The sequence below is a fragment of the Somniosus microcephalus genome, chromosome 3 (assembly GCF_052327205.1).
Source record: "Somniosus microcephalus isolate GS21.2 chromosome 3, FLI_Smic_1.0, whole genome shotgun sequence".
NCBI lineage: Eukaryota > Metazoa > Chordata > Chondrichthyes > Squaliformes > Somniosidae > Somniosus > Somniosus microcephalus.
The window spans coordinates 141,235,342-141,247,632 of NC_140989.1; the positions used below are offsets into that span (position 1 = coordinate 141,235,342).

The 12,291-nt window shown below is 41.1% G+C and overlaps 1 protein-coding gene across 11 annotated transcripts in view; it reads left to right on the forward strand.

Moving 5' to 3' along the window:
• pak5 (p21 protein (Cdc42/Rac)-activated kinase 5) overlaps positions 1–12,291 on the forward strand; it is a 486,760-nt gene that overhangs the window by 377,219 nt on the left and 97,250 nt on the right. The gene's annotated exons all lie outside the window — the stretch shown is intronic.

Consider the following 12,291-nt stretch of genomic DNA (forward strand, 5'->3'; position numbering starts at 1 on the left):
GCAAAGGTCAGAGGAAAGCCACAGAATTGAGTACCAGTTTAAAACACCAAAGATACCCAGATAGGCTTAAAAAGCTGGGGCTATATACTTTAGAGAAGTGAAAATTTGGGCAATTTGATTGAGGTCTATAAAATAATGAATGGACTAGATTGTCTTCATATTGACAAATTACTTCAGTTAGCTACAGTAATTGGGAAAGACCAGGATCATGTTTATAAGTTGAACAAGGGTAGAATTAGGTTAGATGTTTAGGTGGTTCTTCTTTTCCCAGAGAATAGTAGATCTGTGGAACAAGTTGCTGGCTCATTTGGCAAGTGCTACTTCACTTCAGCAGAGTGCTGAACTGGTTCCTGGACGGAACAGAGATCATGTCAGACAAAAGGTAGGTGCCAAGTAATATAAGTCATGGTCAATATGGTCTCCTGGACTAATTTCGATCGCATGGGGGGGGTCGGAGAGAAATGTTCCCGATTTTATTTTGTGTAACTGGCCTTGGGTTTTTAATCTAGTTTTTCACCTCTTCCAGGAGAGGTAGGAAACATAGAAACATAGAAGATAGGAGCAGGAGTAAACCATTCGGCCCCTCGAGCCCGCTCCGCCATTTAATGAGATCATGGCTGATCATCCAAATTCAGTACCCTGTCCCTGCTTTCTCCCCATATCCCTTGACCCCTTTAGCCTCAAGAAATATATCCAACTCCTTCTTGAATATATTTAATGAATTGGCCTCAACTGCCCTGTGTGGCAGAGAATTCCACAGGTTCACCACTCTCTGGGTGAAGAAATTCCTCCTCATCTCTGTCCTAAATGGCTTACCCCTCATCCTTAGACTGTGACCCCTGATTCTGGATTCTCCCGCCATCGGGAACATCCTTCCTGCATCCAGTCTGTCTAGTCCTGTTAGAATTTTGTAAGTTTCAATGAGATCCCCTCTCATTCTTCTAAACTCTAGTGAATATAAGCCTAATCGACCCAATCTCTCCTCATACGTCATTCCTGCCATCCCAGGTATCAGTCTGGTGAATCTGGTGCACTCTTTCCATGGCAAGAACAGGAAGTATCTGAATGGTGATGTATAAGGCATCACAACTGTAGGGGATTGGCTAGATGGACCAGCTGGTCTTTTCCTGTCTGACAGTTTTGTATGTTCACCTCCCTATTTGCAGCCTTACTTTCAGCCACGTAGGTCCCATTCTCTAAAATTGCCTCCTTAAACCCCTCTGCCTCTCCACTTTGCTCTCCTTCTTTAAGATCCTCCTTAAAACTTATCTCTTTGACCAATCTGTTAGCTATCCCTCTTAGTCTTACTGCCTTTGGCTCAGTGTCGACTTTCCTAATGCGTCTTTAGTGCATAGGCACGTTTTTCTACATTAAAGATATTAAATCAATGCAAGTTGTGGCGACAGTAGTAATAGTAGTATATCTCTCAAATATTATCAGGAATGTGCTCCAGAGATTCTTAGTTAATTTAGATCCCAGTCTCTAACACATAGTAGAATTGGAGTTTCTAGAGGAAAGTTTTTCTTTCTGCAGCACATTACTTTCTGTATCACATGGATAGTAGATAAGCAGGTGATCTCTGTTTGCATATTCTACAAGTTCCAGAATACTCAGATATAGAATGAAAGCAGTTTTGTAAAAGACTTATCTATTGGTTGCCATCTGACTATTACAATCATGGTATAAAATGTACTTCTTATCAGCCCACAGCTTCTAATAATTTGAAGAAACATTACCCTTAGATCCACTGAAGAATTAGAGGCATATATGTATCGTTGCCAATAGGATTTCAGTAAACATAATGGCATATGACATTTTTCATATTGCCATGTAAAATTAAGCTGTGAAAAACATCCTGTTGTATAATCTATATACAATTATAGATTTTGTCTGCCAAACTTTGGCTGTGCTTGAAGTGAGTATGTTGAGGTACATAATACTAAGTGATGCCAGTGGGGAGCAATTTGCGACAATCAATTAAGAGTAACACACAAGAAGTGTATTATCAAAGCATTAAAGTGTATTGGCTTAAATCTGAATTTTCATATAATGGATAGCTCGTGGCAGCACTGTAGTTATAGTATGTCATAGTTAATGAGAACTTGTCTAAGCCTTAGATGTATCTTTATGGTTAGATCCTTGAGGACTGTGCATAACCATTACAAGTACTGTCAGAACTTGAAATGTTCTTTATGGGACAGAGTGGGGAAGTAGGACTAATTGTATAACTCTTTCAAACAGCCGGCACAAGCACAATGAGCCAAAAGGCCTCCTTCTGTGCTGTAAGATTCTGAGTCTTTTTCTTTTAATGCTCCTGTGAAGCGCCTTGGGAAGTTTTATTACGTTAAAGGTGCTATATTAATAAAAGTTGTTGTTGTTGTTGATTCTATAACTTAGATCCCATTTTGTTTGCTTGTAACTGTTAATTGAAAGACAAGATGGAAAATTGTTACAGAGTGCATCCTTAATTCATATGGGCCACTTTAACATAGCCTTTCACAGAAAGTTAACATGCAGGTACAGCAAGCAATTAGGAAAGCGAATGGTATGTTAGCCTTTATTACAAGACAATTGGAGTACAAGGATAAAGAAGTCTTACTAAAATTATATAGGGCCTTGGTGAGACCACACCTGGAGTACAGTGTACAGTTTTGGTCTCCTTACCTAATGATGGATATACTTGCCTTAGAGGGAGTGCAACAAAGGGTACACTAGACTGATTCCTGGGATGAGGGCATTGTCCTATGAGGAGAGATTGAGTAGACTAGGCCTATATTCCCTAGAGTTTAGAAGAATGAGAAGTGATCTCATTGAAACATACAAAATTCTTACAGGGCTTGACAGGGTAGATGCAGGGAGGATGTTTCCCCTGGCTGGGGAGTCTAGAACTAAGGGTCACAGTCTCAGAATAAGGGGTCGGCCATTTAGGACTGAGATGAGGAGAAATGTCTTCACTCAAAGGGCTATGAATCTTTGGAATTCTCTACCCCCGAGAGCTATGGATGCTCAATTGTTGAGTATATTCAAGACAGAGATTGATAAATTTTTGGATACTGAGGGAATCAAGGGATATGGGGATAGTGCAGGAAGGCAGAGTTGAGGTAGAAGATTAGCCATGGCGGAGCAGGTTCGAAAGGCCGAATGGCCTACTCCTGCTCCTATTTCTTATGTTCTTTCTACATTTTTTTCCTGGTAAGCATGAAAATGAAGTATGATTGTCGTTTAATGAAAGGAAATGCTTATAGATTTTGCATTTGACAGAAATAAATAGAACCAGGTAGTACTGCAAATTATATAACATGAACAACACTAAAATAGTGTTACCTATATGATTTACAGTCTAAATGAAAGAAGGAAGTGTTGAAAATGAGACCTGGAAACATTTGTGTGTTCATTTAGAATTACAAGAGTGTAACTTTGTGCATTGGGTGGTTAAACTTGTGCAATACAATAGATTAGAGGCATTAAAAGGGTAGAGTTATTAATTACACACTGTACTATTCATCATGGTTAATTTGGTTTATCTGGGCCTTGTTCTGCTGCCTAGAGGAGACAAGTGTTTCTGCAACCAGAAAATATTTTTCCATTGCAGCTTATCATCAAAGACCAGACTGCGCAAAGAGCCTCGTGAAAAATGGCCACTGTCACTGAAATCTAGAACAAACACCCAGAGCTGTTCCAAAAGCAATAAAATGGAAATGAAAGCTGGCACTTGAAAACATTTGACTTTAATTCGAAAACATTTGACTTTAATTCTTATATACGGGATGATATTGTGAAACACTGATATTTAAAACTAGATAGTGTTTGCTGATTAGAATCTCTCCTTTGCCCTTGCATCTTCTATCAGTTCAATGTGCTTTACATTGATAAATATACTTTGAACTAATAAGTGGACTTTTATAATAAACAGTGATTGTAGATACTAACATAGGTACTTTTCTTAAGGCTAAAGGTTACTTATACTTAGTTGGTGCTGTAATCACCTTATTATTTGTACTTGAGTAGTTGGTTGTAAAGACTTAATTAAGTGAAAATCCATGACATGGTAAAATATTGGGTTAAAAAAGCCAGTAAGATTGTTCTTCATTCCTGTTGCATGAATGATTTTGAAAAAAGCTACAGCTGATTGATTTGTTGGTATTTGCTATCAAAATTTTTGTATGCTTTTTCAAATGCGGGAAAAAAACAAGTTAGGTTACAGTTCTTGATTGAAGCTAAAGAAAAACCTTATGCATAAAATATGAAATAAAGTTTACTATGAAAGTCATTGAAGATAGCATTCTACCTTAAAAATGTAATGCATTTAGATAATGGGGCAATAATTCCTCCCCAAACGCGTGAGTACGGAAGGGGTACTCACGCGTTTGGCCGGAGGAAATGCCGGTTTTCAGCATGCACAGCGCATGCGCTGAAAACCGGCATTTCCTCTCCTCTAACCCAAGAGGTGAAGAGGCTAGCGCGTGCGCTGTAGGGGGCAGCGCGTGCGTCTTGGATTTCCTCTGTTTTGGGGGATTTGCGCATGTCTAAAGGCCTCCGGTCTTTACGCTTGTAAAAAGCACACGTAAGTATTTATTTTTACAGGTAAGTGGTGTTTTAGTGTAATTTAGAATGTTTTTTTCCACAGGTTTATTATTTTAAAGAATCTACAATAAGGTAAGTTTAGTTTTAGACCCTTTTTATTAAAAATTTATTTTTTTCAAAAAAAAAAATTATTGTTTAAATTATTTTTTTAAACTTATTTATACTTAATTTAATGATTGGGATGTTTTTTTAAATTTTATTTAAAGTTTAAGTAGTGTTTTGGGGTGCAGTACTTCTCATGAGTTTGACAGTTCTTACTCTCAAACTTATGAATGAAGTTTCCCCTCCCCTGATTGGCTGAACAGTGCTCACCTGATCCCAGCCGGCACATCGCACTAACTACGCCGCTGGGTCAGGTTAGCACAGCGCGCCGACAGCTGAACCGGGCCTGTGAAAGGAAATCCACTGCGGGCCAGGTTTCAGATGTTGGCGCGCTGGGTAAGTGCACATCGGGGGCTTGCACGCGCGGCAAGTCCCCGACACCAAGTTCTGGGCCAATAACATTTCATTTTTAAGCTAACCATTGAATTGCAAAATAAAGTCTCCATGGTGGACTTATCCCCAGCTGTTCATCTGGCAACATAGGCTACCAAATCAATTTTTTTTACAAGTTAACATTTAATCCTTAAAGTGTAGTCAGCACCAGAGAATCCTGCACTTCTAGGGGCAGCCATTTTGTTTTCAGCTTACCCATCATAAGGCTGAAAAAATATCTCTTAAATTTAATGCTGCTGAGATGTCAGACGTACATTAGCTTTATTGCTTTAATACTGTTGTGATCTCAATAAAACATAATTTCATCTTTTAAAAGTATTCTAAAATGTTTAAAATTTAAAAGCTTTTTTTAAAAAAAATCCTGTGTTCTCTCCTTCCCTATTCTCTTTCTTCCATATTTATCAATTAATTTTTTATTGTATTTATTTAATCGTTTTTACCGTTGGAAAAACAAAATTCTCCCCATTTTATTTCCGTCGACTACTCTGATACATTCATTCTCTGACTTAAAAACTGGTTTCAAATTTTGAGTTTTACCTAATTAAGAAATTGCACGTTAAAATTTGCTTTTTTTTTCACTGAATGACCATGTCAAGCTTTGACACCTTGTTCATGCTGGTATCAGATGTCTAAAGCTCTGGTCTGTAACCTAGAACAGCAGGTGTACTGAAACAAATTACTTTGTCAGCGGCAACATGGGTTTTTAAAAAAAATCAAGGCAAAAAAGTGCAAACTAGCAGAAAAAAAGATAAAAGGATTGCCAGACACACAGGCCGCGATTTTGCCGGCACTCAGAGGGTAGGTTTGGAGGTGGGTCAGAGGTTAAAATCGTTTTGATTGACGGCGGGTCACAACCCCACCATCAACCTGCTTCCACACAACCTTCACAAATGTCGGGTCCCCGATTTGCGGATGGACCCGACACCTAGCAGCGGGAAAGGATTAAAGGCAATTAACTGCCTATTACCAGGTACTTGTCAGCAGTTTTGCAGGCTCTTTTTTGATTTTCCAACTTCTGGGTCAGGTTTCACGATGTCCGGACAACACGCTAGGTAAGTGTGGCGTGTTGTGAGTCTGGTCTGATGTTTGTGAAAAGATGACAGCTGCAGAAGTGGTGTGAAGGATGCAATTTTGCACATGGTGAGTTTCAGAGCAAAGAAAATGTTGGTTACTGCATTTTTAATACACATACAGATTTCTTTAGCTTACAAGTTTTTAAATCCAACTGTATGTCCAGTGCCACCTCATTTGGAGAACCTCTCTCACCACTGACAGATCACTTCTGTCATCTCACGTGCAGCTGCCATCTATTCCAGCAACATCGGAGCCAATAAAACAATCAGACCTAGTAAGATGGGGAAGTGATAAAGTAGATAGAGAGGGTTGGGTGAAGGTGCAAGGTAAGTTGCTGTCCTGGGGAGGTCTCTTCCACCCTTGGAAGGAAAGAGAACCTCCCTGCGTACTGTGACTCCCTGCATAAGCATATGGAGGGAGTCACTGGAGAGCCTGGGTGCAAGAGTTTACCTTTGTGATTGTCAGTGTCTTCAGCACCTCAATGCTGTCAAACATTGAAAAATCACCTGTCAAAATAAAATTGTGCATGGTCCCTTTAAGGAAACTGGCAGATGACACGTCATCAAATGACGTCATCAAATGACATCCTCAGACCGGCTTCCTGTTAATTGGCCAGTAAATCCGCAGGGCGGGCTTAACAAGGCCAATCAAGGGAAAATCCCAATTACAGAGCAGAGGCAGCTGGGGGGCAGAACCAGAACCCGGAAACCACCTGACCCGCCCCCATCCCAACACCGAGGAGAAAATCGCGGCCACAGTTACTGCTCTGAGGATTCCAGGTAGCCATTATTATTAGGAACATAGGAACAGGAGTAGGCCATTCAGCCCCTTGAGCCTGTTCCGCCATTCAAAGAGATCGTGGCTGATCTGTATCTTAACTCCATCCACCTGCTTTGGCTCCATATCCTTTTATATCCTTGCCTGGCAAAAATCTATCATCTCAGATCTAAAATTATTAACTGAGCTAGCATCTGCTGCTTTCTGTGGGAGAAAGTTCCACACTTCTACCACCTATTGCATGAAGAAGTGTTTCCGAACTTTTCTCCTGAATAGCCTGGCTCTGATTTTAAGGTTATGTACCCTTGTCCTAGACTCCCCCAACAGTAGAACAAATATTTGCTATCATTTTTAGGAAGGAATATTTTGTGTTTCTGAAAGTATGTCAGTGCTGGGGAATGAAATGTTTTCCAATTTTTGTACCAGTGTCCACACCCACATCAGCGATAACATGGGTTAGATGTACGATATGGCTATCTCAGCACAATACTAATAATTTACCTTGGCTGCAACTTCATAGACTAACTGGGCTCATTTCTTTTAAGGATTTAACAACCTTCAGAGAGAAACAATTTTCTTTCCATCGGTCTGGACTTGGCTTAAATCCATATTTCAAAGGCAAGAGGACAGTGTTCTAACTCACTGCACTATAGCTTGACATTCAGTTTGTAAATTGGAAATGGAGAACAGAAGAAGCTGAGACTGGTTTGTTAGGTAACATTGAATGCTTCAGTTAAATTGAATCTGAAATCCAGTACAGTACATTGAGAGAACAATATAAACCTGTGAAAATTAATTAAATCATGATTGATTAGGGTCCACAACTTATTAAATAAAATTAAATAGATAAATTCCCTGTGGCCTTTTTGCACCTCAGATTAGTTTCAAATGATGGCAAAATGAAAAAGAACTTAATGGTAAATATTGCTACTGTTTGCATATCCCCAGATCAATACCATGCCCAGGAGCGTTATGTTGTGTGACAGCCAAATATTTTTTCAACTCTCTTCACATCTGCCCAGTAACTCTTGGCTGCAACTCTGAAAGGTTTAGCTTGTTCGCTAGTAATTTTCACTCTTTCCAGCTTCATTCTTAACCTGTGCAGTGCACTGAGGGAGAGCTGCACTGCCAGAGGTGTTGTCCTTCACATGAGATATTAAACCAAGATTCCACCTGACCTCTCAGGTGGTTATAAAAGATCCCATGGTGCTATTCGAAGAGGAGCAGGGGAGTTCTCCCAATGTCATGGCTAATGTTTATACCTCAATCAGTATCATTAAAACAGACTGTCTGATCATTATCACATTGCTGTTTGCGGGATCTTGCTGTGCGCAAATTGACTGCTGCATTTTCCTAGATTACAACAGTGACTACACCTCAAAAGTACTTCATTGGCTGCAAAGCGCTTTGGGAAATCCTGAGGTCATAAAAGACGCTATATAAATTCAAATTATTTATTTTTCTTCCCCATTTTCCCTCTGCCAAATTACAGCCTTTAACCATTCTCTTCATCCACAGTCACAAGTGGCTTCTTATGTTGAGAGGCTCTTTCAATAGTTTATCTCTTCCTCTCAGCCTTTCAGTTTATTCCTATTATTATTTGTCCTCTACTTCCCTCCACTGTGAGACTTAAAAAAAGCAAAATGGAGGGAGGTTTATACAACATATTCCAGACTATTTTCTATGTTAGTTTCTGGCCAGGGTTTTCTATTTTTTTGTTTGCCAGCCTCGGATTTTCAGCCTATCAGAGGAGGGTGAAGGAAGAACTACAGGAGTACCAGACAAGGATATGAAAGAGCTGCTAATATATATCCATCTATAATATGTAAACATCTAGTATATGTGCACACTTCTTATAACTATCACACTTCCATTTTTAGCACATTTCTGTCACAATCCTCCATACATGCCCTTATTTTTATATGCTACTTTGATTTTATATTATTACTTATAGTTAAACAGCAAAACTTGCAACAATTTTGGAAACAGAAAAATAGAGTTCATTGGAACATATGCAGTGCAGGCTGAGGAGCTGGGAGATGGGGTGTTACGGTGCCACTGCAGGTGGGATGGTATAATTACAGAGTAACAAGTTTACCTAGGCAGTTTCAATTACAAATATTGACAATGAAATTTATAATGGAAGTGTGCACAGATGTAAGATTTTTATATATTGTAGGTAGTGTGAGATTGACTTTCAGTAAATGTTCAAAAAGTACATTTGATTGAAAGTTAGAAATTGATGGTTCAGTGTTTTGGAAAGCTGTACATATAAATCTTAACACTGCAACAACTTGTATTTATATAGCGCCTTTAACGTAGTAAAACATCCCAAGGCGCTTCACAGGAATATTAAAAGACAAAGGGGGAGAAATTCGGTATCGCCCTGTTTGGGGCGCAATTATCGGCCGGGCACAAAGTTTAGCGCCTGGCACTAATTATCGTCTCTGACTGCAAACTTGGCTTCTATCGCCCCTGGAGGTGATTGGAGCACTGAATCAGGCGCTACACACCTCTTAAGGCGCTAACGCCGAGGAGCAAGGCGCTACCTCAGAGCGCTGGCGAGGCTCATTTGATGTCAGTCAGCAATGGAACACAGACACACTGGCGTCGGCCAGTTCTTAAAGGGGTGGGTCGATCTTGCTCTCCATCCACACCCTGCTCATTGCAGCCTTGAATCTCGGCCTGGAGAGACCTGTACATCAAATCTGCTGGAAAGAACAATGGAGAGGCCCAGGGAAAGAGCTCAGAGTGCAGCCCCATAGACTCTTCTAAATCGATGCAAGGAAGGTCAAACCAAAATGAACCTCCAAAGTGCTGCTCAGTACCCAAAACTCCTTCACACAGTGATGATTCTCTCCAGAAGTCTCTCTCTCTCAGAATGCGTGGTGCAAAAATGTCACTGACAAAAAAAGGCAGGAAGCGGTTGCCTTTAAATAGCGCTCCCCCAGTCCCTTCCCGAATACAAAACGCTCCCATCAACCTGTCGTTGCTAGTGGCAGGCGGTAAGGCAGGGGGCGCCACTCAATATCCGGTCCGGGGCGTTGCACGCTCGACTGATGTCACGATCTGCGGGCGCAGGAGATCGTGGAGGTAGTGTTTAGCGCCGCCGCAAAATGTCTGGTCAATTTCACAAGCAGCGCAAACATCGTCGCGCACGGGCGCTAGTTGCTTTGCACCCCATTAGCCCTCCATCTTGCTCTCCATCCACACCCTGCTCATTGCAGCTTTGAATCTCAGCCTGGAGAGAGCTGTACATCTGTTAGGGCGCTAACGAGAGGCGCAACGCAACCAAATTTTTCCCCCAAATAATTTGACACCGAGCCACATAAGGAAAAATTAGGGCAGCTAACCGAAAGTTTGGTCGAAGAGGTAGGTTTTAAGGAGCATCTTAAAGGAGGAAAGAGACATAGCGAGGCGGAGAGGTTTAGGCAGGGAATTCCAGCACTTAGAGGCTAGGCAACTGAAGGCACAGCCACCAATGGCTAAGCATTTATAATCAGGGATGCTCAAGAGGGCAGAATTAGAGGAGCGTAGGTATCTTTGGGGGGTTGTGGGGCGGAAGGAGATTACAGAGATAGGAAGGGGCGATTTGAAAACAAGGATGAGAATTTTGAAATCAAGGCGTTGCTTAACCTGGAGCCAATGTAGGTCAGCGAGCAAACAACAGAAAATGCTGGAAAAACTCAGCAGGCCAGGCAACATCTGTGGAGAGAAAATAGAGTCGACGTTTCGGGTCTAACCCTTTTTCAAAACTGGAAAGGAAATGAAATAGATCGAAAGGCAGGGCTGGGAGAGAACAAAACAAGTGAAGAGACATTAAGAGGTATTCAAAACAAGACGAGATGGTGATAGGACTAGTGGAGACAAAAGACGGCTCTAGATTAGGTGTGAAATGTTCTGGCAGAATGAGAGACAGCTGCTATGTGGGAGAGAAAAAAAAAGGGGGGTGGGGGGGGAAAAGGGCCAAAACAAAGATGTGGATAAAATATAAGCAAAAATGTAATGGGGGGCCGAGGTTATGATCTGAAATGGTTGAACTCAATGTTGAGTCCAGAAGGCTGTAAAGTGCCTAATCGGAAGATGAGGTGCTGTTCCTCGAGTTTACGTTGAGCTTCCGTGGAGGTCAGCAAGCACGTGGGCGATGGGTGAACGGGACTTGGTGCGAGTTAGGACATGGGCAGCCAAGTTTTGGATCACCCCAAGTTTACGTAGGGTAGAATGTGGGAGGCCAGCCAGGAGTGCGTTGGAATAGTCAAGTCTAGAGGTAACAAAGGCATGGATGAGGGTTTCAGCAGCAGATGAGCTGAGGCAAGGGCAGAGACAGGCGATGTTGCGGAGGTGGAAGTAGGTGGTCTTTGTTATGCTGCGGATATGTGGTCGGAAGCTCATTTCAGGGTCAAATATGACACCAAGGTTACAAACAGTGTGGTTCAGCCTCAGACAGATGTTAGGGAGAGGGGACCGAAAACAATGGCTTCGGTCTTTTTATATTTAATTGGAGAAAATTTCTGCTCATCCAGAACTGGATGTCGGACAAGCAGTCTGACAATTTAGAGATCGTGGAGGAGTCAAGAGAAGTGTTAGTGAGGTAGAGCTGGGTGTCGTCAGCGTACATGTGGAAACTCACGCTGTGTTTTCGGATGATGTCACTAAGGGGCAACATGTAGATGAGAAATAGGAGGGGGCCAAGGATAGATTGGATGTTATAGCGATGTACCCTTCAGTTATTCAGAGAAAAAAGGGAGTAGCCTTCTTGCAAACTAACAAATTAGGAAGGAAAATAATGAAATGTTTTTATTTATAAATACTAGCCAATCTCCCATAGTATTTGCAGGGTTAGTCAGATGTCTGGAGCATGGTTATCGTGTTTTGTGTGACCCCATCTTGAGCCAGTTGAAATGGTGCTCTCTGGGGATTACAATGCCATAGGAATAGGGTAAAAACTACTAACTCTCTGATGTACCTCTTGCTGAATTTGTTAACAGGAGCTTGAAATCTCTGACTCAGTTAAAGAATCCTTTTCCACCTGGTTGTCTAGGTCACTCTGGGTATTATTTTCCAAAGCAGCATGTTGGAAACTAGAACTTCTACAATGCTTTTTTTCCACACACTTTTTCTTCCTCTTTGCCTCTCCATCTCTGAATTTGTCTACTGTCTAATGACTTCAGTTTCATGTGTTTCTCATGTTATCAATGTTATTTAGATGACTGCATATTCAGCTGGGTCAGAAATCAAAGTGGTGCTGGGAATTAAATTGAACAATGTGATTGGTTGAAATTGCAGCATTTGAATTGGTTGCTTTTCTCTGGAATCTTTCCTGATCATATTTCAATATAATCAGTATTTCAGCTAATCAGA